We start from the raw sequence: 27775 nt of genomic DNA on the forward strand, positions 1-27775 counted from the left end.
ATGTGCCTTGCTCAAGGGCACAAGGGTTTTAGTCTGACCATTTACTGACCATCTGATGCACATTGCACATAAAACTGGAATTCACATTTTCAGCCTTGTAAACTCTTATCTGATTGTCCTTAGGCAATTTCAAAGAATAAAAGCACACTTCTAATACCTGAAAACAAAGTTGTTTAATCTGGCTGATACACTATGCTTTTGATGATACAATAATGTCTGGTTTTGCCTGGCATCAAATATTAGAGTTAATTGCAGTTATTTTTCCACAGACATATCTCCCAGGGTTTTAGTTAACTAAAACAAAAATGAAAAGAATAAAAATAAAAATATATAAACAATTTTTTTTTTTTTTTTTTACATTTTTAACATTTTTTAAACCTATCTGGGATACGAAAATAACCTTAAAAAGACTTTATGGGGGGGGGGGGGGGTCACAGCCTGGTCTCTTTTAACATTTTATGTATCAATAAACTGAATGAACTAGGGCTAATAAATTTGACCGAACAAGAAAGCTTAGATATAAAGCTCTATAGTTAAGACTAATAAATCATACAATTCTTAAATGGTTCTAAGCGAAGACAACTTCCTGACGTCAGATTCCGATAAATAAAACGCGCGTTCTTAACGCACGCTCGTTATTTTAGGGCGCTCTTCTTTGACGCACTACGGTAAAGGGTGGACTTTTGTTGTCTGCTGGAGCTGGAGACAGACAGCTGAGAGTGAAACAGCCGTGGTGTGTTTGAGTGTGTGTGTGTGTTTAGTGCTTGAAATTCAGACGCGCTGCACGGCGTCTCGTCCAGAAACCCAAGACGACAACCAAGAAGCGTCACTTGGATTACTGTCAGCAGGTCCAAAGCCCGAACACATTTGTTTTTTTCCCAAGAAAACTGTTAGGGCACAGGCAAAAACATCGCATTTTCACCTTTTAAAAGCAGCAGTCTTCTCGGAAGGGGCCGCACCTTCAGCTGAACATCATCCAGGTAGGTTTATGAAAGTTCATGAGCTGTATCGAGGCCAAGACCATTGCACCAGTCACCCCAACAAAATGCTAGAGTAAGAAAGGGGTCGTTTAAAATTGGGTTGTTTTAATGTGCGATTATATTGTACATCATTCGATCATTTGATCAACTTTTTGTGCAGCAGCATCCCGCACGTTATGGCTATTTAAACAGCTGCATTGTCTGAAGTGAGTGTGTTTGAAGTGAAGGATATAACGTCAGTTTAGTTGAGAAATGCATCTTCAGGCTCCGTATTTCTAATAAAGCTGTTGTATGCTGGATTGATTCATTCAGTTGCTTATATGACTAGCCCTTGACGTTTACATGTGCTTATGCTCAGGTCGTTAAATGAAAATTCTGTGTTTGTTCTATGCATTACATAGCTTATTATTATGCATTGTTCCTACTTATTATACTTGGTATTATTAAAAATAGTAAGTTTATTTATTTATTTAGTTTATTTAATTATTTTTACACGGCCATAAAATACTTGATTCTAATTGGTCAATGCGTCATTGAGCAGTCCAATGCTTTTTTTGTATTTATATGCATATTTTATATTCCCTGCTAACAGAGATGTGTTCTAGAGTACTATTGTGTAAAGATAATCCGTACAAAGTTTACATGTATTTGTACATGCATATATACCAGTATTAATTAGGATAATGTTGGATAATGATTGTGGTAATTTTCTGCTGTACAGATTTTTATTATATGTGTTGTATTGTATTGCATTGTAAGACAAATTTCCTTAAAAAGGACAATGAAGTATAATCGACTAACTAATTAACTGATGAACTGGCTATTTCACCATTACCCATGGCAAAATACTGGCCCTAGTTTCTTATCACAATATTAAAACAAAAGTTAGAACGGTTCATTTACGCCAAAAACGGTAACTACAGCTATATCCTATAATAAAAATGGCCTCAAATTACTGTTAATATTTTTCTATATCATAAATAAGCTCAGAAGTCCTAAAATATGTCAGCTAACCAGTCTGTATTAGAAGTAACTTGAATATTAATCATATGTTTATTAATATTGTTGCCGTGTTAATCTTCTTGCTAGGCTAATTGTTTCCTCTGTTGTGATGGGTGACTTGACAGGCATTCATAAATTATTTTCTAGGGTCAGTAGCCCAACTCAACTTACCTTCAATGGCTAAGTCAGTGTCTGAATTTGCTCTCTTAATTCGGTTCACTCCTTGCTGATATTGTGCACTCAACCACAATATACTATATAGAGATCAGTGAATGATTTCAGACACAGTTTATGCCACTCAGTCTAGAGAGTTGCATTTTGGATTTCAGAGGCGTTTTCCAGGTTGGCTTAGCTGACTCATCTGAAGCCTAAAAAAGCTGTCTAGGTAGACAGATCAGTAGATTTTGAGACGTAACCAGAGGCAAAACAAAGACCTCTGTTCCTGGATATGTTCCCACTTACTGTCCTAATTTTCACATGAATGTCTAAGTATGGAAAATAATTGCCTTGCACCTTGTCTTGTGGGCAATTAATTAAATTGAAACAGTGTCTTTTGAATGTGCTGCATGCTGAAAAAGGACAGCGTTAAATCTGAGCCTTATCTTTCTGAGCATAAACAGCTTCACTAAAGCTCATAATAAATTAGTCTGCAAATCCTCCACGGCTGTAGAGAACACAGAGATAAAAAAAAATCATCTTATCGGTCAATGTGATAGCTTATTACTGCGATGGTGTTATCATAGGTAAAATGTTTTCGAGCACAATAAAGATTAAGGTGGATAAACGCCTATTAACCTATAACCCCTTCACACCGAACCCGACTCTGCTGATTTAATGCTTGATTGAGATTGAATGAAGCTCATTTGATAAATGTCAGTCCTGTCACTGGAGTCAACTGAAGAGGTTGCCCTTCTTTTAACCTTTGTTTGCAGTATTTTCAGTCTAGCATTTTCCAACAGAAACATTAATATGCTATAATTGGATTTAGAAATGACATTAGTAAGCAGTCAAACCATGTTTGCATAAGACAGCAAGTATTAGAATTAGCACTTTATTTCAGTATATGAGGTCTGGCAGAACCTCATAATAAATCTGACATGATAAGTTGGACATTCAGTCTGTCAAGCACTCGGTTTTAGCTAAAATGGTTTGCCTTCCATCCTTTTCTTAATTTGTGTCTCCTTCACATCCATAAAGCTGTAACAGTGAATTTTAGCGCTGAAGTGGGGGTGGATGTCTCTCTAAGTAAGTCTGTGCTCTTGTCCTGCTGACCTAGGCTTTCTCCAGTATAATCCAACTCATGTAATTAAACACAATATGATTACCGTAGTGGGCAGAACAGATACTGTTGCTGTGGAGGTGCACACACACACACACACACACACACACACACACACACACACACTGTATATATGTGGTGGAATTTAATACTTGACTCTTTGGCAGTGTGAGTGTGTTTGCATATGTGTGCATGCATAAGTGCATTTCCACTGGCAGTTTGTTGATGGCTTTCAAAGTATTCAGTCTCTGTGCATAGGCATCAATACACATGCCATGACTAGAGAGATCGGCGCCATCCAAAAGAGAGTATGCTATATGACCTGACCAGAAGCTGGTAAAAAAGACATAACAGGACAAGATTCCAGTCAAGAGAGATGAATAGCCTTGGAAGTACTGGCAGTCAATTTCCAGTGTTTTTTTTAATGGGGTCTATTACAATGCTCTTTACATACTAGTAAACTTTTTTGTGGTTTTTGTAGCGTGTATAGTCACCTGAGTCATAGATTTTATCCAAACATCTGTCCTTGTGTGTGTGTGTGTGTGTGTGTGTAAGTGTGTGCATGTGTGCGCACTTCTGCATTTTGTCTGAAGGTTGCAGTTGACAGCGGAGCAGTGTGGGAGTCGGCTGGTTTTGGTCGGCTGGCTCACAGTCTTAAAGAGAGAGAGAGAGAGAGAGAGATGAACGCTCTGTAATTAGCACCAGCGGCTGCATGCTGCATTCCACCTCTGTAAATTACAGAGTGGCCTGCCTGCACTGCCAGACCCAGCAAACCTGCCTGTGTGAGTGTATGCAGACCCCCCTCTTCCCCTCCCTCAGCCTCACGCACATGCAAAACGACGACTTTACCTGCTAGCAACAGACTTTTCCTTCTCTTCCAGTTCACTTCCACTTTGTTTGTTTCTGCGCTGCAGTAATTGGCAATGGTGGATGCTCTGTCTCTCCGGGGCTCGGCCTGCATTGATTTGTTTGGATTTCTGCACCCCTCCCCAGAGCTTTGGTGTTCATACGCGCCACAGACTCCCTACACTGCTGTCTGTCATGTCTGAGCGGCATATTTAAAGAGTTCGGTGTTTATCCAACTGCATGTACACTGAAATGCACAGCATTTCCATGACACAGTGTTTTTTTTAAATTAAGAATTGAAGCATTGGGATTTGAAAATACGCTTTGTTTTGAGGGGTTTAACAGGGATAGTGTGTGTAAAGGTGTCAAAATGTGCTACAGAGCTTTGAGACTGCAAAGAGGTCTACGCTCTGAGCTTATGAGTGGGTTTAGATGGGCCTATAACCAACACAGACAATGAGGACAAGCAATAATCAGATATGGTCATATTGTCCTTTATTTATTTTCATTTTTTTGTACAGCATACCAGCATAACAAGAAAAAGTGCAAGCAGCTTATAATTTTTTATTTGAACAATGTTTATTACGACTGAACTGTTAAATACCAACAGTAATGATGCACAACTTTATTGTGTGTATGTAAAATTTAGCTTTTAATGTTATTCATAATCAAATGAGATAAAAACAAACATTAACAGATGTTTTTGGCATATTTTGCATACAGTTTAGAGTGAATGTGTGCATATTTTAAAATAATAATTATTATTATAAAAAAATAAAATGAGTTAAATCCCCCTCCCGATGTTCAAGAAGACATGGTTACAGTGTTGGGTTTAGATGTGAATTTTTGAAGTAAAGTATGGACTTGAGTTTTTGGTGTTCGTGAAAATATATCTGAGGGCGAGAGCTGTGTTTGTGAGGGTGGGTGTGTAGGTAACGATCATGTGTCATCTGTGCTGATGGATGGGACAGAGTAAATGGCTGTGACCCTGACAGAGGACCCAGCTGAGGGACCAAATGAGCTTTGTGACATTGTATATGTGTTTGAGGGTGTGTGTGTTTCTGTGCCTGTCTGAGAACAGCACACCATACAGGACAAGTGGTGTATTTCTTCTGTATTGTGAGGCACATCTGAGTGAAACCAATTATTTGTGCTGTGTGGACTATGTTGATTGGTTAGAGGCAGTCAGGCAGACCTAAATGCGAGCTTGCAGATGATTGTACGAAAGGGGCGGAGTTTAATCAGACAAAATAATTAGGGATGCACCGAAATGAAAATTCTTGGCCGAAACCGAAAACCGAAAAAGAGAAAACCAAGGCCGAAAACCGAAACCGAAACACCGAAAGAAATTATCCCAATTATTAGTACCATTGCATTTATTGCTATGACCGTGTACTAACTTTACTAAAATTAAAACATTGCAATTGCATAAATTAATATTAAAGTTTCAAAGATAATTACAATTACATAAATTATAAAAAAACATAAAAATGCATAATTACAAATTATGCAAATATTTATTAAGCACATTGCAACAATGCACAGTATAAAATAAAATTCAAACTAAAATTTAATCCCACTCATCTGTATATTAAATAATAATGTACAGGCCTACTGGCCTGCAGAAAGGTTTTAAAATTAACTGTTCTCTCATAAAAAGTGCATTTAGGTGAAGAGCATTTGAAATTTTTCTCTGTAGTACTAGAAAGTGCATTACTTCTCCAGTAGGCAAGACTGTTATCACTTCTGGGGATGGGGACTTCAGACAGATAACCATCTAGCTGTTGAGCAGTTGAGCTTGTCATCTGCCTGACATTTGAGAAATATTTGAGAGAGTGTATTTAAATAGGGCCAGGGCATAAATAAACATTTTTATCAAATTAAAGCAGAAATCTAGCAGAAATATGGCTACAATCTGATATTATGCATGTATATGTATATGTGTGTGTATTATATAGTGTGTATTACGAGTCTTTTTTTTTTTGCGCTCTGATCTCAGTCTCCTGCGCTTGGCGCTTCTCCGTCTCCACGCGGGTTCTCCGCATCCAGCGCGGCCTGGAGCATTTCTCGTGTGCTCTGCCATATTTCCGCGTCCAAGTAATGGTCTTTATAACGCGGATCAAGCACATTCGCGATGAAGTGCGGAGGATCCGAAAAGATCTCAGTGAGACGTGTGCTAACAGACTCTATAAGACTGTACTTTTCTTTGTTTTCACTTCGTGGTCCGTCTCAATCTCTTTGTTAGGAGACGCTTTAGTGCTGCGAATAAAGGAATAAGAATAGAGAGAATGTTCTCTATTAAGACCCACTGGTGTGAAGTGAATGACGCGGGGAGCTCGTGGTCTGCGCTATGCAGGTGCACGTGCAGGTCGCGGTTTCTGTTTGCGTCATCATAACATTTCGGCCGTGTTGTTTCGGTAATAAAAGTGTTTCGGCCGAAAACCGAAAATGCACTTTTTGGCCATTTTCGGCCGAAAATTTTCGGTGGCCGAATATTCGGTGCATCCCTAAAAATAATTGAAGTCACCAAACAGTCTGCCGTTTCACTGGAAGATTGATTTTAGACATTTTGATTAAGAATTGCGAGGTCAAAAAGAAGCACATGCAAAGATGAATGAATCACAATAAGATGAATAGCATGCATTTAAAAATAAATTGGGTGAATCATCACTTCATGCCAGAAAAAAACTCTTCTTACTATGCAACTACAATAACACACTCTGACTTAAGGTATGCTGGTTGAAGTGTGTATTTATATATCCAATAACATATAGTGCTTCTCTATACATCCAGCTGTACAGTACATTATACAGTGCTTCTGTAGTGGTTGTCTATACTGTACATCCATCTAAATATAGTGCTTCTGTATTGCATGTATATCCAGTTTGAATATTGTGCTTTTATAGTGCATGTTTATATGTTCCATCTGAGTATAGTTCTTCTATAAAGCTTTCATATTGTTATTTCTCTACGGTCTCATCAGCTGACTCTGCTGAAGAGGATTTGCCGAACTGCAGTTTCCTGTTTATGTCAGTTCTTCCTGTGGTACAAGTTCTGTCTTGCTGTTTGGTTAGTTAATGCATAAAGAGACAGCTAATGATAAACAGTGATGTCTGAAGATGTCATCAAAGTCTTTTCCCGATTGGATGGATTCTTGAATTGGCTGGATTGCACCTGCCAAGATTCATCAGACAATGGTAAATGTGACCACACCTTTAGTGTGGGATTTTATTTTATTTTTGTCTGCCAGGTGAAAATTGTTAGATTTATTTTAAAGTTAAGCACACTCTACTTAACTAGCCTCATGATTTGAGATGTTCCAAAAGTTTATAACTTTATTCAAACTCTTTTTGTGCAATAGTTAAAATGAAGTTTACCTTGGAAAGGATGACTAATCATAATTTTAAGCATACAAGAAGCATGCAGTGAATAAAGTGAGCCGATCTTAAAGTAATGTGTTTTACCACTGGTGCACAAGTTCATGACCCATGCTTTTGAAAAGCACTCCCTATGCTGGAGCTGACATTGAGAGTGGAAGGCTCTACATTATAAGTTCAGCTCTTCTGCCAGGCCTGCTGGTGAGAAGGCCCCCTGAGAGCCCCACAGCAGTTAGGAGACATCAGACAACATCCATAATTTATGACAGAGATAGAAAAGCGGCTTGCGGCTTGTTTTTGTGTCTAAGTTGTGCCCTCGTGCACTCACTCTGTAACAAATGAGTAGTGAACGCATTTCCTCCTGCTGTCTTTCTCTCTATCTTCCTCTGTCTTTCCCCTGGTTCCCCTGTTCTGCTGCGTCCCATAAATCAGCTGGGAAGTTATGAGACCAGAATATGACATTAGGCCATCTTTTTTTTCACATAGTGAAGTAATGATGGGTCATGGTAGAACTCCAGCAATAGGTCGGGGATTAGTTTATGGATTTGCCCCAGTTAACCCATTCTACCTCATTTTTTGATAATCATGATCTCTCTTTAGTCATCTTTCTTTTTTTTTTTGCCAGAGTGCAATTTTCTCTCATTTTCTGTAAAGCTGCTTTGACACAATATGTATTGTGAAAAGTGCAGTACAAAAGGCTTGACAATACACTGTCAGAGTTTGCTCATAAAGGCTCTCAGTCAAAAATGTTATTTGAGCACAGTAAAATAATCCTAAAATATGCTTTGCTGTCTAGCATAAATTTAATTTAATCTACTTATGTGGGCTACATGGTAAATAATTATTTGTTATTCAGATTTAATTGTTAATTATTTAATAAAATAGATTTTAAAAAGATTATATATTGCATTTTCTTTTTAAAATACCAGTCAGCTATTATTGTCATTTTGAAGTATTTCATGTAAAAAATGAAATGTTGTTTACTAAAGATAACTAAATGGAGGTAAAATATTTTTTCTGTAAATTTTTTATTTATATGCACAAATATAAAAATTAAATGTGAAAGAAAAGAAATATTCCCTTTATTTTTTTATATATATATAAACATTTTAATATATGTACATTTTTGAGGGCACACTGAATCATTTAATTATTCTTGATTCATGACTGTTTGAACTTTTACAGAATTTTGCTACTTAGTTTTAAAGAGGGAAGATTTTTTGGAAACTTGATGATCAAATAATAAGTGCATAAAAATAATTTAATTGTGCACAGTGTTTCTTAATAGCACAAATATTATTATGCATATATTGTGAGTATTCAGTATATTATAGTCTTATTGGTATGTGACAGCTGCAGGTTCAGATATGCTATAGAACTGAGATGTTATCATCACTCATAGGCTTTAGAAACAAAGCTAAATGATGAGCATGTAAATGTCTCCTCCTTTAATCTTTTGAAATATTGATTTATAACAAAGTATTGCACATTGTTGTGGTTTTCCTCTAGGAGGCGTGTGTCACTTCAGCCTGCCATAAAGAGAGGAAACTTCAAAGCCAAAAGCTCTAGAATGCTGACTTGACAATTCTTCCAAGTTCTGACATCCTCCCTCAGCCTGTTTCTGTATCTCACGATCTGCCTGTGTCTCATTTCTGCTTCCTTCATCTTCGCCATCTCTTTCTCTGTTCACCCTCAGTCATGCGAGGCTGTCAGAGCACATCTGTATGAGACCGAGAGCGAACAAGAACAAGAGAATGAAAAACTGTTCGAGCAATATAGAGATTCTTGGAAAACGTTACTAATTTGTTGCCAGACTCATCAAATCTACCTAAAAAAAAAGGAACAAATTGTTACTTTAAGAGAAATCAGCATTCATTTCATACAGCCACTAAACCATTTACAAAAAAATACCATTTGGTTTTCTGGAGATGATAATTCCATGTGGACATTTGGACCAAAGAGTAATGAAAATTCATTCAATATGATTTTTGTCATAACTGATTACGCTTGTTCTTCCTTCAAGTGGCATTATTTGGTAACATTTGAAAAGATATTGCATTATAGATATAAAAAATGACTTTTGGCTAATGTAAGCACTTTTAAGCCTATGAAGTGGTGCAATAATATAAAAATCTTATTCCCTATTACTTTTTCTGTTAGGGATGAGAACCACTGATATGCAATGATTCAAATTCTTCATTCATGAAATAAAGTCATCATAAAAAACAAGTTGACATACTTTGGCAGTTTCTAGTTTGGCAGCGCTTAAACATGATGCCGTAGTGCCAAGAATGGGCAAAAAAAAAAAAAAAGTTTGCAATTTTGACTGTTGAACTGCACCGAGGAATAAGTTGTTACATTGAGGTGTTTTTCAGGGTGTTTGGCTGATGCTTTGTGAGCGTGAAACCAGCCATTGACTCATCAGCAGTGTCTCTGCAGTCTCACAAAGTGCCCTACAAACCTCTGCCTTCACTCTTCCTCCCTGTAGAGCCGACAAATCAGGGTAATTCTTCCTTTAGGCCTAGTTAACTAAAATGTCCCATGGAATTTGCTATCTGAGCTGATCTGCCAGCTGAAAACTGTTAAGTTTTCCTGCCTTATTCATAGCTTGATCATAAATACACAACTAGTAGAAGCACTAAATCTAGACTCCATTGTGTCTCAACTGTCAAAGAAAATGCTCACCAGAGATGAGAAAAGGAAGCGACAGAGACTTCAGACAGACTACCTCAGCTCTACAGGAGCTAGATGGCCTAGCCAAGTGCCTGCTTTGTGTGACAACAATGCTGGGGATTTGGATCCATCTGAAATATGCTTTCTCTCTCTCTCTCTCTGTTTCTCTCTCTGCAAGCCCAGGTCTCTTTCTCATTGTCACTTCTTTGTTCATTCATCTCATGCTGTTTGTGAGATGACGTGATAAATTCTAGGCTGTCATAACACCTTAATTTTCCCCATCATTAGTCCCTTCCAATAGGAATAGGCTAAACCAAAGGAAGTGGAGATGGTTCTTTGTGTCTGAAATGCAGTCATGAGAGTGAGATTAAGAAATGGGGCATAGATAAAAGATTGCCTAACAGCAAATGAGAAAATTGTGAGGTATTGTTCTTTCTCGTTCTTCACGTATAATGACATTTTCTTGACGTAGGTACATTTGAGCTTAATTCAGTTGCTATCAGATTACAGGAGGTTCTGATATTACTGCCCATGTATAATCAACTCTTCCCACAGTTCCAAAACCTCTGAAAACGTATGCGTAAACCTGAATATACACCTTCATGTTTGTTTAACTGTAGCACCAGGATTACTTTTACTGTGGTATGGTAGCAATTTGTACAACGAAACAGAAAAATTGATGTTTGGAGGTTGGCGTGAAGCAGAAAAGATTAAAGTCAGGTTAGATGGCCTGGCCAAACAAGATCTGTCATAATGTTTCTTTCTTACAAAACACAGCGGCTGCTTTTACACTTTCTCATCTTTATCTCCAATGTGTATACACTGGAGTTGGAGGGTAGGAAGACCGGGACTGGCCCTCACTTTATTGAATGTGGTTAATGGTTCCCAGGCATAAAAAAGCCCCATAAAGTTAAAAACCAATAAATGTCTCTCAGATGATAGCAAACTACACATTTTCTTCCTCTCCTATCATGCCTGAGGCAATTTTATGAATTATAAATGTTTTTATTTGTTGTTGTTCAGCAGCAGCATTAGGGAGATTTGGAAGTGTGTACGTGTAAGGGTGTGTGTGTTTGTCCCATTTATTGGAGGCTGTCTTGGGTAAGAGAGACACTTGAAGTCCGATGGGCTTTGGACTCATAGAGTGGCTCTGCACAGTGTCGGAAACCAGACAGCCACTCAAGATAGACGCTGCTGTGTGAGCCTCTTCATTTTCACTCAATAAGTGGAATTCGACTGAATGAGATTCAAAAACTTCACTTTATCCCAAGCACTCAAACACTGAAGGTCGCGCTATTTATTTATATTTTTTTCTGGCCTCTCAAGAACCCAAGAAAATAATCCAACTTAAATTAGGACTGGCGATAATATATAATATTAAACATTGTAATTAAGTACATGATATGTTGATTAATCAAATGAGCATTCAAATGTGATTATACAGGATCAAATTAGCATGTAATAAAATTTGCATTCAAATACAGCATATATATAGCTCAAACAGTAAAAGCATGGTGCTAGTGTGCGAATTTTTTTTTCACATAAATTTTTGTGAATTCCATAATGGTTAATATTTTATATATATATATATATATATGTTTTAAGTTTGGCTAAACGTAGTTCAGTATTGAATCATGTATCTCAAGACCCCTGCATTCTGTTCCACATGTTGTTCCAGACCATCTATTGTTGAATCCTTGTATTTTGTGTGGTGATTGGACTCACAAATACATGAAGGTGACGCTTCAAGCTCCAGTGGCTCCAATGTAGGAAAATTCCTTGTATCAGAACTTGCAAATGAGCCATAAGGCATAATTAATTACATTTTATGGCATTATTTTTGTTTACGAGTAATAACACACTATATTAATGCTTTAAATGGACAGCGCTAACTGAAATGAGACAAGGCAATAAAACTGTAACAGAGAGGCTGAGACTGATCCTCCAAATATAACAGTACTTCTCAATCATGCAAAGTTTGGCAGTGTGCATGCCTGGAAACTCACCAAAGCTAAAAATCCACTTCAAAGTACCTAACCTTTGCATTATTTTCCATATACCTAAGCAAGAGAATCCATTCTTTTTTTTATTCTTTTCTTACATCAAATTCTGATTATTATCTTGTCAGAAACAAGTGCATGAATAAGTGTCTGTATGTAATAAATCTTCTTTGCTTTTAGCGGTGTGTATTTGCATACTTGCGTGTTTTGTTTGCTTTATCTCGGTCAATCTGGTAAAAGGACTGGAGACAAAGTGTCGCGTCAGGCTGTAGGAGGGGTGCTGAAACCAGTTGTCTGTGTTTATAGCTGCTCTGTTATCTTTGATAGATTGAGGCTTGCAGACATCATGTCTCATCTGCCTGCGCTTTCTAGTTCTGGGGGTCTTTGTGCATCTGTGTGTTTGCATGTGGAATGGTTCTTAGGACTTTGTGGAGTAAAGCCAAAATTTTTCCACAAGAGGTCAAAATCAGGGCAAAGCCTATAAACTAGAGTGAGGCGTCTTCATTCTGTTCCTCCAGCCGTCTATTCCCTTTTTCCTCTTCTTATTAATTTTTTTTATTTCATCCCCATTCAGCCCATTTTTGTGTATTGTTTGGCCCTTTCCTGCCTCTTCTGAAGAAGAGTGGCTCTATTCCACGTGATTTCAGAAAGGCTGTTTCTTCCATCTCATTTCACTGAAAAGTGGTATGTTGATGATGTTTCAACATGAGTGCTTTGACGTCTCTGTGGTTTCTGATGATTGCTTGTTGAAGGAGGCTACTAAATGATAAAAAATAATAATAATTAAGCGGTTAAACTATTGTTTTTTTTTCAGTGGTATGATACAATATTTTAAGAGCTGATATAATGCAAATATAAAGTACTTTGTAAAAGCTTGTTAGATGTTTTCACAAAATAAATTACATACTAATCTCACTGGGTTATAATGAAATGTTAATAATGATAAGATAAGAAAAATAAAATGAATAAAAAATATGAAAAATCTAACAATGCACAATGTTGTATGTACATCAAAAAACAAAGTAAATAAAAAGTATTTAAATTAACTCATTTTTTTACAGGGGTCATAATCTACCTCTGTTTTATTTTTGTTATACGATGTCCATTTATGCACAATGTTATAAATATTTTTACATCAAAAAACATAATTTAGAAGTAATAAGCTATTTTCCGCTTGAACAAAGGTCCAAGTTCTTACTGACACGGTCTGGAATTTAAAAATAAAGTTCATCCAATCTTTCCTAACATTGGGATCAGAAGGATGGCAATTCTAAGACTGTTTTTCCACAACTTGGCACTGCAAATTGTCTTCAGGAGCCATGTTTATTGTTTGGTTTCTGCATAAATAGGTGGGTGGGGGTATACAGACAGTAGCCGGGTTTCCATCCAAAGTTGCCAATGTAACTTATGCGCAAAACTGGAATATTGCATAAAACATTAGCAAACAAGCACCTTTTCCATCCAACGAGTCAAAGAGAATAAAATCGTCTCTTTCTGATAAACTGGTATAAATCACTAAGAAAAGTAGGAGAATATAATTTTTATATATAATAAATTAATTGCGCAGCATCCACCACCAAAAGCAGTCGCGTAACACATTTCTGAAAGGCAATTATACAGAAATACTTTGACAGACTTTACTTGTGCTTTTCCGAAAGACCATAACAACATTTTAGATGGTATGGAATGAGATCGGTCCGCTGGTTAGTCAGGTTTTGCCATCCCATAGTGCACACTCACATGCCTTTTTTTGATGCGCTTCGAGGAATTTATTTGCAAAATGCATTTCCATCTCCCATCATTCACATCAAACCTTTTTCACACAAGTCAAAAACCACCTCAAGCAACCATAAAACTTTTTTGCAAAATTAAGGGATTTGTATTTTCATGGCATTTTCATATGGCATTTTCATCACTCGTTTCTCATGCAGTACTTCAAAATGTGCATTAAAATAGGGTGATGGAAACGTAACTAGTGATGTAGAAGCAGGTGTTGATCATCTTCTGTGGAGGTGGTGCATTTCCACACTATGACATCATAGAGTGGCACATTCCACAACCTGTATATAATTTCAATAAAGCTTTTAGACTAATGAGAAAGTGGAGTTCTGAAACACTGTTTTTATAGTACAGTGACCTCTTATGTGATTGGTTTTATATTTTTGGTTTCTCAGTTCATGAGAGTTTTTTTAAATATTAATTAAAATAAGACTAAAACTATTTAAAAACTGTTCTGGACAACTTTGATAATTAGTTTCATGTTCTGGACAATATTAAAAATGTATACTATTTTTATAGTACTATTTTTACTGTACAAAAAATATGGGAAACCGCTGATTTTGAGAAGAATACTGCAATTGCTGAGAATAATTAAGTGCTTTCAATAAACAGTGCACTTAAAGAAAATCCGCATTTAAAGTCTGTGCTGTAATCTAGTTTGCGTTAGATGAAAGGAAAACATTTTTAAATCCCCAAATAACTTAAATGATTAAATATTAATATCAGCTTAAAAAATACAAAGAATGTTTATTTAGTTTTTTACTTTTTGTTTTATTCAATTCTGATTAATGAACGAATGAAACCTATCAGTCTATCAGTGTGGACCCTGGGAAATCAGTAGACCACCCACTGTCATGTAAATTAATGTTCATGTCAACCTTAAATGCTCTCATTCACTTATGTATGTGGCAGTGTGTATTAACACTTGTGTGTGGGTGGTGTGTTTAGCTTTGTTGGTCCTGATGATTTTGTGCTTTTTTGGCATTCCTAGAGGAGGAGTAAAACTAAGCAAGAGGTGGAATAAAAAAGAAGAATAGACTTATTTTCAGTTTCAGAATCTGATAGAGCTTTATTGACCAAGGGAGATCCTAATCCTAATCTGATTTACAGAAGCTCTGCGCACTTAAATATGTATGAGAAAATACATTACAAGACCAAACAGCTAAATAGGGAAAAAAGAATTAGATGTAGAGATGTGGTGTAGTGTTTTTGTTTAGTTGTAAAGTTGTATCCATTTATGATAAGTTTGCCACATCTTCCGCTCTCTCTCTCTCTCAGCTGCCCACTGATAAATACCTGTGTTCATCCCATTGCTAATAGACACCTTAGTGGATGTAGGGTCAGATAGCCTCTAGTGCAATGTGTAGTGTATTAATTAAAGCTGCCATTTGACCTCATCTGGACCCAGTGGAGTTGCTTGAGCCTCAGGCATCGATTCAACTTACAGATGATTGGCTATGAACTGAAGCTTTGCAAATCTCACATTGCTCAGCCAAGAATTCCCACGATAGCAAATAAATAATAAATGCGTCAAGAATCTTTTTTTGATTTTTTTTTTTTTTTTTTTTCAGTCCTCCTTAACTGAATGGGTAATTTTGTATGTCATTGTGGCAGTGCCTGAAAAGACACCATGGGCCAATAATTGGATGTGATATGTGAATTGTATGGCGGGTTTTATGTGAGATACGACAGCTGGATTAAGGGGATAAGAAGGACAGAATGATGGCAAAACAGAGGTAGAGGGAGACTGGGACATATCCTTGCACCCTTCTAAAACAGTCAGATGACAGCAAAGCCCTTTAATTCAGTGTGAAATTAGGTTCGAGTATAGATGTAATGTATGCGTTGGATTTTATGTCCTTCATTAAAATGTATGTACATACTTTCTGTCACAGTAGGGATTTACCATTGACTTCTTATGTTCTTATATTGAGCTAATGATATTATGGATCCATTTTCATTTTCATTAAGGGATTATTTAGTATATTTATGAAGACACTCTTCACATGGGAGCTGTTGGCCGGTCTCCATTATGAAGGTGATTTCAGGTTTTGCTCTCCTTGTGGGGACATTTGGCAGACAAAAGTTGACCCACACACATACAGACAGCCAGGAGAGATCTGTGTGGAGGTGGTTTGCACAGTTGCAGCACCACAGGAGAGGAAATTCAATCGTCCAATCATGAAGCCAGCTGAGCCCCCACTGCGTCTTACCTCAGCCCCATCCCTCCCACCCCTGCTTTCTTTCCCCTCTTTTTCCTTTACCTGGTAGTAGGGGTCATGTCACATGCACTGGGTAACCTCAACTGTGCTGACAATGTGGACGAACCAAGAAAAAAGTATATTCAATAGAAATCCGTCGTCCTTGAACGATAAATGAATGACAAGCTTCACAAAAGAGCGAGAACTCACTACCTTTCTTAAATTCTTGAATTCAACTCTTTATCTCGCTCAGCCATTTTTCCTCTATACTCGTTTTTGCTCTTGGTAAATTCAGTTTGCTGAAATGTATTTCCAACTGTGTTGTTCTCTGGCTCCTGATGTTCTTTTTGCGTGACATGAATAGAAGAGTTCTGTATTCTGTTGGTAAGTGACTTCTTAAAGAGACAGCAGAAGCAATATTAACTTGAGTGAAATTAGACAATTTCAACTCTCTCTCCTCTTTCACTTCACCACTCTTAATTTCTTTCTTTATCTTTCATTTGCTGGTGGAGTATTGCAAAGCGGAGTGTTGTAAAACCCAGATCTTTCTTTCCTCTTCTGTAGGGAGGCACCGATATTAAAAATGTTGTTGATCCCAATATAGGCAATAATTATTTTAATTTATTGGCTGATTAAAGATAAGTGGACAATTTTACAACTGCATACTTGTACCATTTCATTTAAATAATTAAAAAGCTGAAATCAGACATTTTAAAGGGGACACACTGCAGGCAAAAACAGTTTTTTCAAGCACCTGTCAATTTTGAGATTTTGGGCTTTTTGGCTTTTCATAAAGTGCTTTTTCAAACTAGTGGAACGAAAACAGCCATAATACACTGTTAAGTGTTTCTTTTATAGCACTTTATCTGTTTGTGTCAATAGATTTCAATTACAATACATATTTTTAAAAGCCATTTTCTCAAAATAAGTTTTTAAATAGGCACTGTCTTTATAAATAAACCACAGATTTGAGTTTTAAACAACTACATTCTCGCCTGAAATACTTTTAAAATTACATTTCATGACACAATAACAGTAATATTTTGAAAATGATCCGAAATAAATGGTGGTTGAACTCAACCAATGCTGCGTGAACTCAACCAATCAGGATGTTTAGCTCCCAAGTCCCGCCCCCCCAAAGGTCCGGAACTTTGAAAAAGTACCACCTTGCAAGCAGGGACTTTCTGAGGGGCATTTTTTCACCCAGAACTTTTAGTTCCTGGTTCCTGCGGTGGAAACACCAAGTACCAGGCCCAAGTCCCTAGTTCCTGGGTAAAGTTCCTGCGGTGGAAACGCGGCATAAGGTGATAACTATTAGTTTTTAAACTATTCACCTGCAGTGTCTTAATTTTAAAGTAAATGAATCCTTCACGACCTTATAATGTACAGTGTGAAAAATATAATTCATTTTGAGATTTGCTAAAGATTGCAATGTGTGCAATTACAGTGTTGATAAATTGTTAATTTTTTGAAAGATTAAAATAGAGGAACAGTTATTTGTCACCTTTCGTTGTACTTGGCTTGCATTCACCAGTCTAAGTTGTTTGATTTTCAAGAGTGTTTTCGATTTAATTCCTGATCAATTCTTTTAATTAGCAATAGAAACTTCCTCTGAAACTTTATCTGTTCATGTGGACACTAGTAAGTGTTACTTGACAAAATATTTACTTGACACTTTATACACTTTGCACACATTATTATGTTTTGTTTTTATGTTAGTACTGCCAGTTGTTACTACTATTAATATTATTATTATTATTATTATTTTGTATTTATTTGTTTATTTAATTGAAAAAACTTGCCTGAAAATTTGCAGGCAAAAAAGGACATCCTTTATTGTCAATAGTACATAGTAGTAGCACATGTCACACAAAAGTCACTTGTCAATTCAATTTCAACAAAATGTTTACTTTATTGTCATTGTACATAGGTACAGCAAAATTATGTCTGGTGAGTCTCAGTTACAAACTAAAAAAATGAAGAACAACAACTTCAATTAACCAAATAACAGCCAACAGTTACCACAAAATATAGTGCAAATATGTCATTCAAAAAACTTGTGTACTTTTATGCAATATAGTAAGACATGACAGCATAACTTATAACGAAATAAGAAATAGAAGTGTACTAGTAGAAAAAAAATCTTACTATATAATCTTACTATAAATCTTACTATATTGTATAAAAGTCCACAAGTTTTTTGGAGGATGGAAAAAGATTTAGTGTTCTTTCATCACATTTGAAAAAAAAAAAAGAATTTGGGGAATTTCTTTTAATTTACAATAATAATTTTTGAATGGATGTTAAAGGAAGATGCAAAGTGATATCGAAGACACTGTGAAAAAACTGATTGTCAATTAAAAGAAATCCCAAAAAAACTCTTTTTTGTTCAATTGTGATACTGTGATGAAAGAAAAGTACATTTTTTTCCATCCTCCAAAAAAAGGTCTGGACTTAGTAAAACATAAATGACAAATATTATAGATGACGAAATAAGAAATAAAAGTGTACTAGTAAAAGTCACCCACATGATGATGAACCATTCACAAATTTCAGTAATGCTTCTACATACTTTTTATTTTTGTAACCGTAAAAAGAGATGCATTGTTATTGTATTAAAGTCAGTTTTATTTTAGTAAATGTGGCAAATCCACAAATCTGTTGCAATGTGTACTTGAAAAAAATCCTTTGCCCTTTGCAAAAAACCTGATAGTTTGAATTCATATATTTTGCCTGACAAAATTCACCAAGTGTACCAAACCTGTAGAATATTCTCCATTTGGGTTTTTTTTTATGTATGTGAGCATGTGCATGCGTGTGTGTGTGTGCGGCACACGCACCATTCTGCTCTTATGTTCAGGCCAATATAGGTGGCCCCTGAAATACACACAATTGCAAACAATGACCTTTCTTTCTGTTGCACCATCTCTGTCTCTGTCTTACCCTCAAACACACTTAGTATTTCACTGTCCACTCTACTGGCCTCCTCGCGGCCTTGCCTGTATGAGTCACTGCAGCACTCTTTCAATTTTCAGTTCACTTTCTCCTCTGATGGACTCCAGCTGTGAGGGTTCATCAAAACTGACAATCAGTACACCTCTGCACCTCCTGTTCACTTTCTTTTCTTATTTACTACTCCTCCTGGAGAAATTTTGCCAACTATGACCACGACCATGAAATTAACCACCCACAATTACTTCTTGTCAAAGCCATATGTTAGGGGCACCCAAAGCATTAGTCAAGTCACTTTAATTTATACAGCACTTTTAACAATACAGATTGTGTCAAAGCAAGGGTACAGCATTAAATAGGAAAATAGTGTGTCAGTAATGCAAAAGGGCAGTTCATTATTGAATTCAGTGATGTCATCATCCAGTTCAGTTTAAATAGTATCTGTGCAATCAAGTCGACAATATCACTGGAAATTCAGTTTCCACAACTAAACAAGCCAGAGGCTACAGTGGCCAGGAACCAAAACTCCATCGGTGACAGAATGGAGAAAAAACCTTAGGAGAAACCAGGCTTAGTCAGGGGGGCCAGTTCTCCTCTGACCAGCCCAAACCAGCAGTTCAGTTCCAGGCTGCAGAAAGTTCCGATTATGCAGAAGAATGATCTGGTTCCTGTGGTCTTGTCCCGGTGACTGTCTAGGACCGTGGTTCCCACCCTCGTTCCTCGAGGCCCCCCAACACTGCACATTTTGCATCTCTTCTTGTCTGACACACCCATTTCAGGTCTTGGAGTCTCTACTAATGAGCTAATGATCTGAATCGGGTGTGTTTGATTAAGGAGACATGGAAAACCTGCAGTGTTGGGGGTCCTCTAGAAACGTGGTTGGGAACCACTGGTCTAGGAGACAATGTCTTGAATGTAGATCTGTCTCTGGGGCTTATCTATTTGTCCTGGTCTCCACTGACATTCAGGCCTGTAGAGGTCCTCTCTAGGTGCTGATCCACCATCTGGGCTAGTTATGTACTGGATCCGGGTGACTGCAGTGACCATCTGATCTGCATACTGATGGGATCTGGTGGCTACAGTGACCTCGAAATAAGAAAGAAACGGACTAATATTAGTGTAGATGCCATTCTTCTAACGATGTAGCAAATAGATTGGATGTTATGGTAAGTGTTCCCAGTTCTGGTTGTCCTAATTAATGCAGCCTAAAAATACTTTAACATATTTGAGTATTAGAGATGTGTTAGGTAGGTTATTCCATAGTTTAGGCGCTAAATAGGAAAAGGATCTGCAACCCGCAGTTGATTTTTGATATTCTAGATATTATCAAATTGCTAGAGTTTTGAGAATGCAGCAGATGTGAAGGGCTGTAGTGCAATAAGAGCTTGTTCAAATAATGAGGTGCTAAACTATTCAGGGCTTTATAAGTAATAAGCAAGATTTTGAAATCTATACGGTGTTTGATAGGGAGCCAGTGCAGTGTTGACAGAACCGGGCTAATATAGTCATACTTCCTGGTTCTAGTAAGAACTCTAGCTGCTGCATTTTGGACTAGCTGGAGTTTGTTAATTAAGCCTGCAGAACAACCACACAATAAAGCATTACATTAAACGGACCTTGAGGTTATGAACGCATGAATTAACATTTCTGCATTTGACATTGAGAGCATAGGTCATAATTTAGATATATTTTTGAGATGGAAAAATACAGTTTTAAAAATGCTAGGTATGTGGCTTTCAAAGCAAAGATTGCTATCAAATAGCACACCTAGGTTCCTAACTGATGCCGAAGAATTGACAGAGCAGCCATCAAGTCTTCGACAGTGTTCTAGGTTATTACATGCAGTTTTTTTTTCTCTGTTTTTTCAGAATTTAGCTGTAAGAAATTACTCCTCATCCATGTTTTTATATTGACTATGAATAGATACCAATAACAGACAAAATTGACTGTCGTGGCAGGGTAGGACAGAAATCAGATTTACATGGAAGAGATAACTTTTATTGCTTGACACTTTATCACTTCACGGCTAGTTAGGAGACAGTGTTATGGCAGTATCATAGTACTTAGAAGTGAAGGAGCAACTCTCAGCTTGTATTGATAGTCTTGAAAAGATTCATCCCTTGCTAATAGAAATATGAGAGGTCGACTGATATATCGGTCAGTCGACCTCTGTTTAGTTACTAGACCTTTGTTTAGTAGCGCCGATTTAAAGTTAGGCACGTCGGCGGGCAGCCCCGTGTTATTGTTGCAGTGGAAAGTGCTGCTGCGCATGTGAAGGACCCCAAGCCAAAACTTTTGGAAGATTCAACAACAGTCCTGGGAGATAAAGGTAGTCAGAGAATTTCACTCTGTAAATGGGGTGGAGAAGTTGCCAGCTCTTACAAACACTGCAGCGTGATTGAGGGCTCCGTTACTCCGCCCCGCTCACAGACAGCACCGCGCTCAGAGAGACAGCTGTCCTGGAGCAGCCCAGAACGGTGAATGACATTTGCTCTGAAGCATGGTTTGATGCAGACAATAACAGGTTTTCCATCCAACTCATTTGTATTTAGGAATGTCAGTATTCGATAATTTCCATGATCGATCGTCGTTTAAATAAATGATTAATTAATAACCTTAATGCTGCAAAATGCGTCTGCAGCGGTATTTTTATTATGTGCAAAAGCCACTTGGAAAAAAAGCTTTCTCAACCGAATTAAAGGGGTTTTAGTATTAATACAATGCTAGTAGCAGGACTGTAAAATGAATAGATGTGATTATGATCATTTGATAAAATGAATAGAGCGCGCCATATGTTGGAGATAATTTTACTTTGTTGACTGTTTCCTGTCAAGGAGACCGCTGAACGCGCCTCTTTAAATGGTTTCGTGGTGCTCATTGTTGTATTTTAAAACGCAACTGCAATGTTTTCAAATGACACTATAGTAGTGGTGCAACGGATCATCATTGATCCGTGATCCGTTCGGATCAATATCTTCGGTTCGGCACACACGTGACCTGCGGATTGATTTATGAAAAAAAAATAAAAAGTTGCGCATGTTCAGTCCACACCAGGTGGGAAGAAAGTCGACCGGAAGTTGAAGTCGGCCGCGTGCTGCCATCTTGTAGCAGAACTTCACTTGCGTTAGCATCCCATTGACTCCCATTCATTTTGGCTTCACTTTGACAGCGAATAACTTTACATCTGAGGCGTTTAAAGACTCCATTTGTCCATTATTTATTTCTAAAGATTAGTGTTGTCACGATACCAAAATTATTGTTTCGATACCGATACCTAGTCAAGAATTGCGATTTCGATACTTTTCCTGAAAAGGGAAAGTACACTCTCAAATATCATTGCTGTGCTTTATTTTAAAACCGGGACAACATTCTAATCATATTCATATAACACACTAATAAATGAACATATGAACAGCAGATATATTAAACATTTGAACAAAATATGAAATATCAAAATATAAAGAATAAATCAGAGCAATGACATTCAAGGTAAAAAAAAGAATCAATTTAGCAGCATTATCTCAGTTTTCATAAGAAACATAAGAGTAATAAATTTATCTTGTCTCTGAACATTGAATAAAAATATGAACAGCGATTATATTAAACAATGTTTCTGAACTCAGAAGATTAAATGTCAAAAGATAAATAATATCAATTTAAGCAATGGCATTCAAGTAAAAAAAAAAAAAAAGCAAATAAAATTTAGCAGCAATATCTCAGAAATTGTAACTTATTCTGTCAGTTGTGCAACCTTTTCTTTCAGAGGAGAAAACTCAGCCAGTGAGCTTTAATGAGCGTCATCTTTTTCTACCGGTCATGGACCGGCGGCCACAGTATCACTTGTGCTTGCACATGCAGCCTTGTGATGCACGGGTCCGGTTTTTTTTCCAATCCGCGGGTCCCGCTTTTATGAAATTATTTGGCCCGCCCCAGCCCGCAAATATAGTAAAATTTATTTTCTCATTTATCGTTCACTGTAGTTCCTCCCTCCACAGCAGCGCGCGAACACAGCGCTATTAGCAGCGCATGCGCAGCTCGTGAACAGCTCTGTGAACTGTTTCATCCTGTCAAAGAGTTACTCAAGATGTGACGGAGCATATGAGTTGTTGAATGTTGTGAACCCATATGCCCTTCACTGAACGAGATCGAGAGATCTTCTCATTCGTGAATGAGTTGAATTAACTGATACATCTCGTTTATGAACGAAATGAATGAGTATAGCCTACAGGGTCAGTGAGCCAAGCATGTAACTCTCGATCAGCAATCAGCAGATACAAAGCACAGTTATAGGTGCTGTGCAGATACGCTCGTTTTCATATTTAGCATACAGAACATAACTCCACGTTTAATCCCCAATTAATGTGAATATTATATATGAACTGTCTGACCAAACAATTAAAATGTTAATTATGCAAGAAAACCTCGTGCTTTGTTCATCTGAACAACTTATTTAAACTATTTAATGCGATTATGCACACATTTTAGTAAAGTTTAGTATCAGTTTAGTAAAGCCACTAATGCAGCCATCTCGCTGTAGCAATACCCTTCTCCGCTGTAGTGCTTTTTTGCTGCTTGTGTGAGGAGAAAAACACAGACGTCCATAGGGAGGCACTGAAAGCGTGCGTTGCACACACCAACATGAAATACGTCTCTTACAAATCTGGAACGCAGTCATTCTTTGAAGTATCAATACTAATAAATTTAGGAATCGTGACGTTTATAATTTCCGAGAATCGCGATACTTTTGAAGTATCGGTGCACCGTGCAAAACTACTAAAGATACACGACAATGTATAAAGTGCTCCATTACCTTCTATGTTACATTATGGCCCCGTAGAAACAGTTTTTGTAAAAATAGGCTAACGAATGCGTCATAAACACTCGACTCTCTGTCGCACAGTAGAGAAATTACCGTACAGACAGGAGGAGAAGCTCGCAGGCAATCAGGGAGACGTCAAGAGAGAAGCCCATAGATACAAGCCCTGGCGTTACATTTTAAAATACTATACAAAATAATTAATCAGAATACTTACTCCTGCTCACTCACGCCAAAGAACTCCCCGCTCAAGCTCGCCGTCTCTGCAAGATTAACGATGGCAGTTTGCACGCACAGCTACTAGAAGATTTACATCTGTCAGACAGGTTGCTGACGTCATCAAGCTTAGTTTGAGTCTGCGTGTCAGAAATGGAAGTGCTAAAAATCGCTAAAAATGGGCTTCACTTGTCTCAATTGAGTTCCAATGGGGTCGCTGTGTCCATTTCTTTTACTGTCTATGGTCCACACTCAGTGGTCATGGCGAGCGGAGGAATGGAGGAGCTTGAACGCCCCGTGCATTTTGGCTTCCCTGTCAGATATAATGATGAAGGAAAGAGGTTAGAGTGTAAAACCGTGACGGTGCGTAGAGCCACGTTATGACATCCCGTCGCGCACCCACTTCAGCGAAAAGATTGTGCCAGATCTTTATGAACAGGAGAAGAAAACCGTTGTGGATGAACTATCCCGAGCATCCTCTGTTGCGCTCACGACAGAAGGGTGGACGTCCAGGGGGACGGAGAGCTATGTGACGATAACTGCTCACTTCATTACAGCAGACAGGGAGATGAGAAGTCCGGCTATTATGTTAAAAAGAAGATATTATGCCATGTGCACTTTAAGTTGATTTCATAAATTTTAATTTAATAATTTAATGTTAATTTTAAAAAAAGACAAAACGTATGTTTATTTGTCTTTGCCTTTTTTTTCTTTTTTTTTTGCTGATCCGAAAAATTATCCGATCCATACAAGGACGAGCGGGCACGGGTTTGACTAATGTATTTGGAGGTTATTGCTCACGTCTCGTTTTGCACATATCCAAATGTTTCCATATTCGCAATGTATCTGAATGTTAAACTATAATGTTTTTTGATTAAGAAAACTACATTTTCTTCCAAAATTGTGGACTTGTATAGTAACAAACAATGATGAGTAGTTCACAAATTTCATCGGTGCTTTTATGTACTTATTATTTTTGTAACAATAAAAGAGATTGTATAATTGTGCCATTTGCATTACTCTACAGTTGTCACCCTCACCATTGAAGGCACATTTTGTTCAATTTTATGATTTTTCTCCTGATCTGAGCTTAACAATATTGGATCTGCTGTGTAGGAAGTTTTTGTTGTCATGGTTACAATGAATAACACCACAGTTTTTATCACTACTTCATCAAAAATAAGATGTGTTTGGAAAACCTAACTTCATATTTCCAAATGGGACCTAAACCCATAACAATGTGGTGTAACTGGCCAATTCTCAGGGATTATGTAGACTTGGCGACAAGGCATGGCAGACCTATCATTAGCCAGGCATTCAACAGAGACGTGTTTGTCTGCCGCTTGCTCTCTGCTCTCTGTCAATACCCATACTTGACGGTGAAAACAGATGTTCTTCTTCCATTCCTCCTCCCACGTTGAGTGTCACCTGCGTCTTAACAAGCTGTTTGTCGCTAGTGCTGCAGGGGGCTGGGTGGGATATTCTGGTGTCTGTATTCATTAGTTGCCTCCGAGTCTTGTTCACACCTGGATTCTTAGTCACCACTGTTTCCCCCTGCGACAAACAAGAGAAGAGAAGCGAAGCCTTAGCACAGGCAGCGACAGGGCTTCTCGGCTAATTTCGGTCTTGGCGATCTCAAGATAGAAGTGTTTGGCAAAGATTGCCAACACAGAGGAGACTTCAAGTTCATCCAAATCAGATTACTTGGAATTTACATCCTTAACAGTTACAGCTGCCTACTCACAGGCTATGATTGTGTGCACGTGTGTGCTTGTATATTATCTGTACATATTATTCAAATATATAATTTTGTATAATTTTAGTATGTTTTAAAATTAAAAGTAATAGGTTATGTGTGCTTACTGTATATACACCACCATTCAAAAGTTCCAGAATTGTCATTGTTTTGGTTTAGTTTTAGTTTAATTTGGTCAAATTAATGGATTACATTCAAAAGTTTGTAGTCACTAAGATTTTTAATGTTTTTGGGGAGGAAAAAAAAGTGTCTTAACTGCTCACCAAGGCTGCATTTATTTTGTTAAAATACTGTAAAAACTAATATTTTAAAATACGGTAAAACAGGAACAATTTCAAATATAATTACACTTTAAGATGTTTTCTATTTTAATATATTTTAAAATGTAAATTAATTTATTCCTTTGTAAAAGCTGAATTTTCAGTCTTCAGTGTCACATGACCCTTCGGAAATCATTCTACTGTGCTGATTTGGTGTTCTAATAACATGATTATCATGCTGAAAACAGTTGTGCTGTTTGTATAGACCCTGATACATTTTTTACTATATTCTTTGATGAATAGAAAGTTGAAAAAACGTTCTTTATTTGAAATCGAAATCTTTTGTAACGTTATGAATATCTTTTCTTTCTGGCATTTAGACCATATATCTTTAGGGTCATATATTTAATGTTATTAAATATTTAAAAGAAAATAATTCACAGTTACTTGCCATTTTTATTCTATTTTATGCCTTTTCACTGCAAAAGAACTAATACTTAACAATTCAGCATATGGCTATATACTCTGTTGAATATACCCATTCATCATACAGCAGAAGGCTCTTAGCAGCTCTTATATTAAATTGTTACTTTATAGCACTAACTTTGTGCATGATTTGTGTCTTTTGCCTCCTGCTGAACAGCAATAATCATGATAGCCTACATGCACAAATATACAAGTCACAGTGCTAAGAACATCTGCCGTCAAAATAAATTTGAATGTAAATTCAAAATTAACCACAATGACCTCTCCAATGAATTCTGGGGCATTTAAGGTGACTGATTCTTACTGCTGTATCTGCTGTAAATCAGGTAAAAACATTAAAATAAAAAGCATCATGAAGCACTTATACATTTACCAATTACCAATATTTATGACTGCTGACACTTAAAGTCTAGATTTTCAGGCTGTTGTGATTTGTTTTGATCTTTCATTATGAGGTTCCATTGAGGTCCTCTCAAAACTGCTTTTTTTCATCGTTCATATCCTCCTTCAACTGTTCTTGTTCTCCCTTTTATCTTTATTTCTCCATTCACTCTTCTGACAAGGGCTTTTGAAGCTGGGTCATGAGAGCACATAATAATGGCATTATGATTCACTGATCTTCTACTGGAGCAAATGGCCCCTCCTTCCCTGAGCGAGCCACTTTTTAAAACCAACAGCGCCGACAACGATTAGCCTGGCTCTGTCCTGGCTAATGAGCTCCTTGTTAAAGTTTAATGTCTGTGTTCCACTGCAGTCAAGAATTTTAAGCACCGGCTCCAGCTCTCTTCTGGGGAAGTGTGCCACTTTGGGGTGTTGTTCCAGAGCATGCTGATGATGCTGTTCATTTTGCACTTACAACCATGTCCCAGTTCTTTGGCCTGAGGGCCGGAGCTTGGAGGATTGTTATGAATGCTTAGAAACTTTTCATCTCAGACTGTGTGTTCAGCACATTATGCCTCTATTACTTATATTAAGTCAGCGGTTCTTTGTTTTTCTTTTAAAGTGAGGTTTTGTAAAGGCTTACAAGATTGGATATGTAGGTAAGATTTCTCGGTCTGATATTTTGGGATGGTTCACTCAAAAATCAAAATCCTGTTATAATTCAGTCTAACAAAAATTACTCTTTCAGCTTTTTGCTTATACAATTAATGG

At 37.2% G+C, this 27775-nt stretch overlaps 1 protein-coding gene across 1 annotated transcript in view; it reads left to right on the top strand.

Annotated features, from left to right (window-relative positions):
• Positions 1 to 658: 658 nt before the first annotated feature.
• LOC132119658 (docking protein 4-like) overlaps positions 659 to 27775 on the top strand; it is a 43885-nt gene continuing 16768 nt past the window's right edge. The window contains exon 1 of the mRNA XM_059529816.1: positions 659 to 980. The gene's annotated coding sequence lies outside the window, so the exon portion shown is untranslated. The remainder of the gene's footprint in view (positions 981 to 27775) is intronic.

This window comes from Carassius carassius, chromosome 3 (genome assembly GCF_963082965.1).
Source record: "Carassius carassius chromosome 3, fCarCar2.1, whole genome shotgun sequence".
NCBI lineage: Eukaryota > Metazoa > Chordata > Actinopteri > Cypriniformes > Cyprinidae > Carassius > Carassius carassius.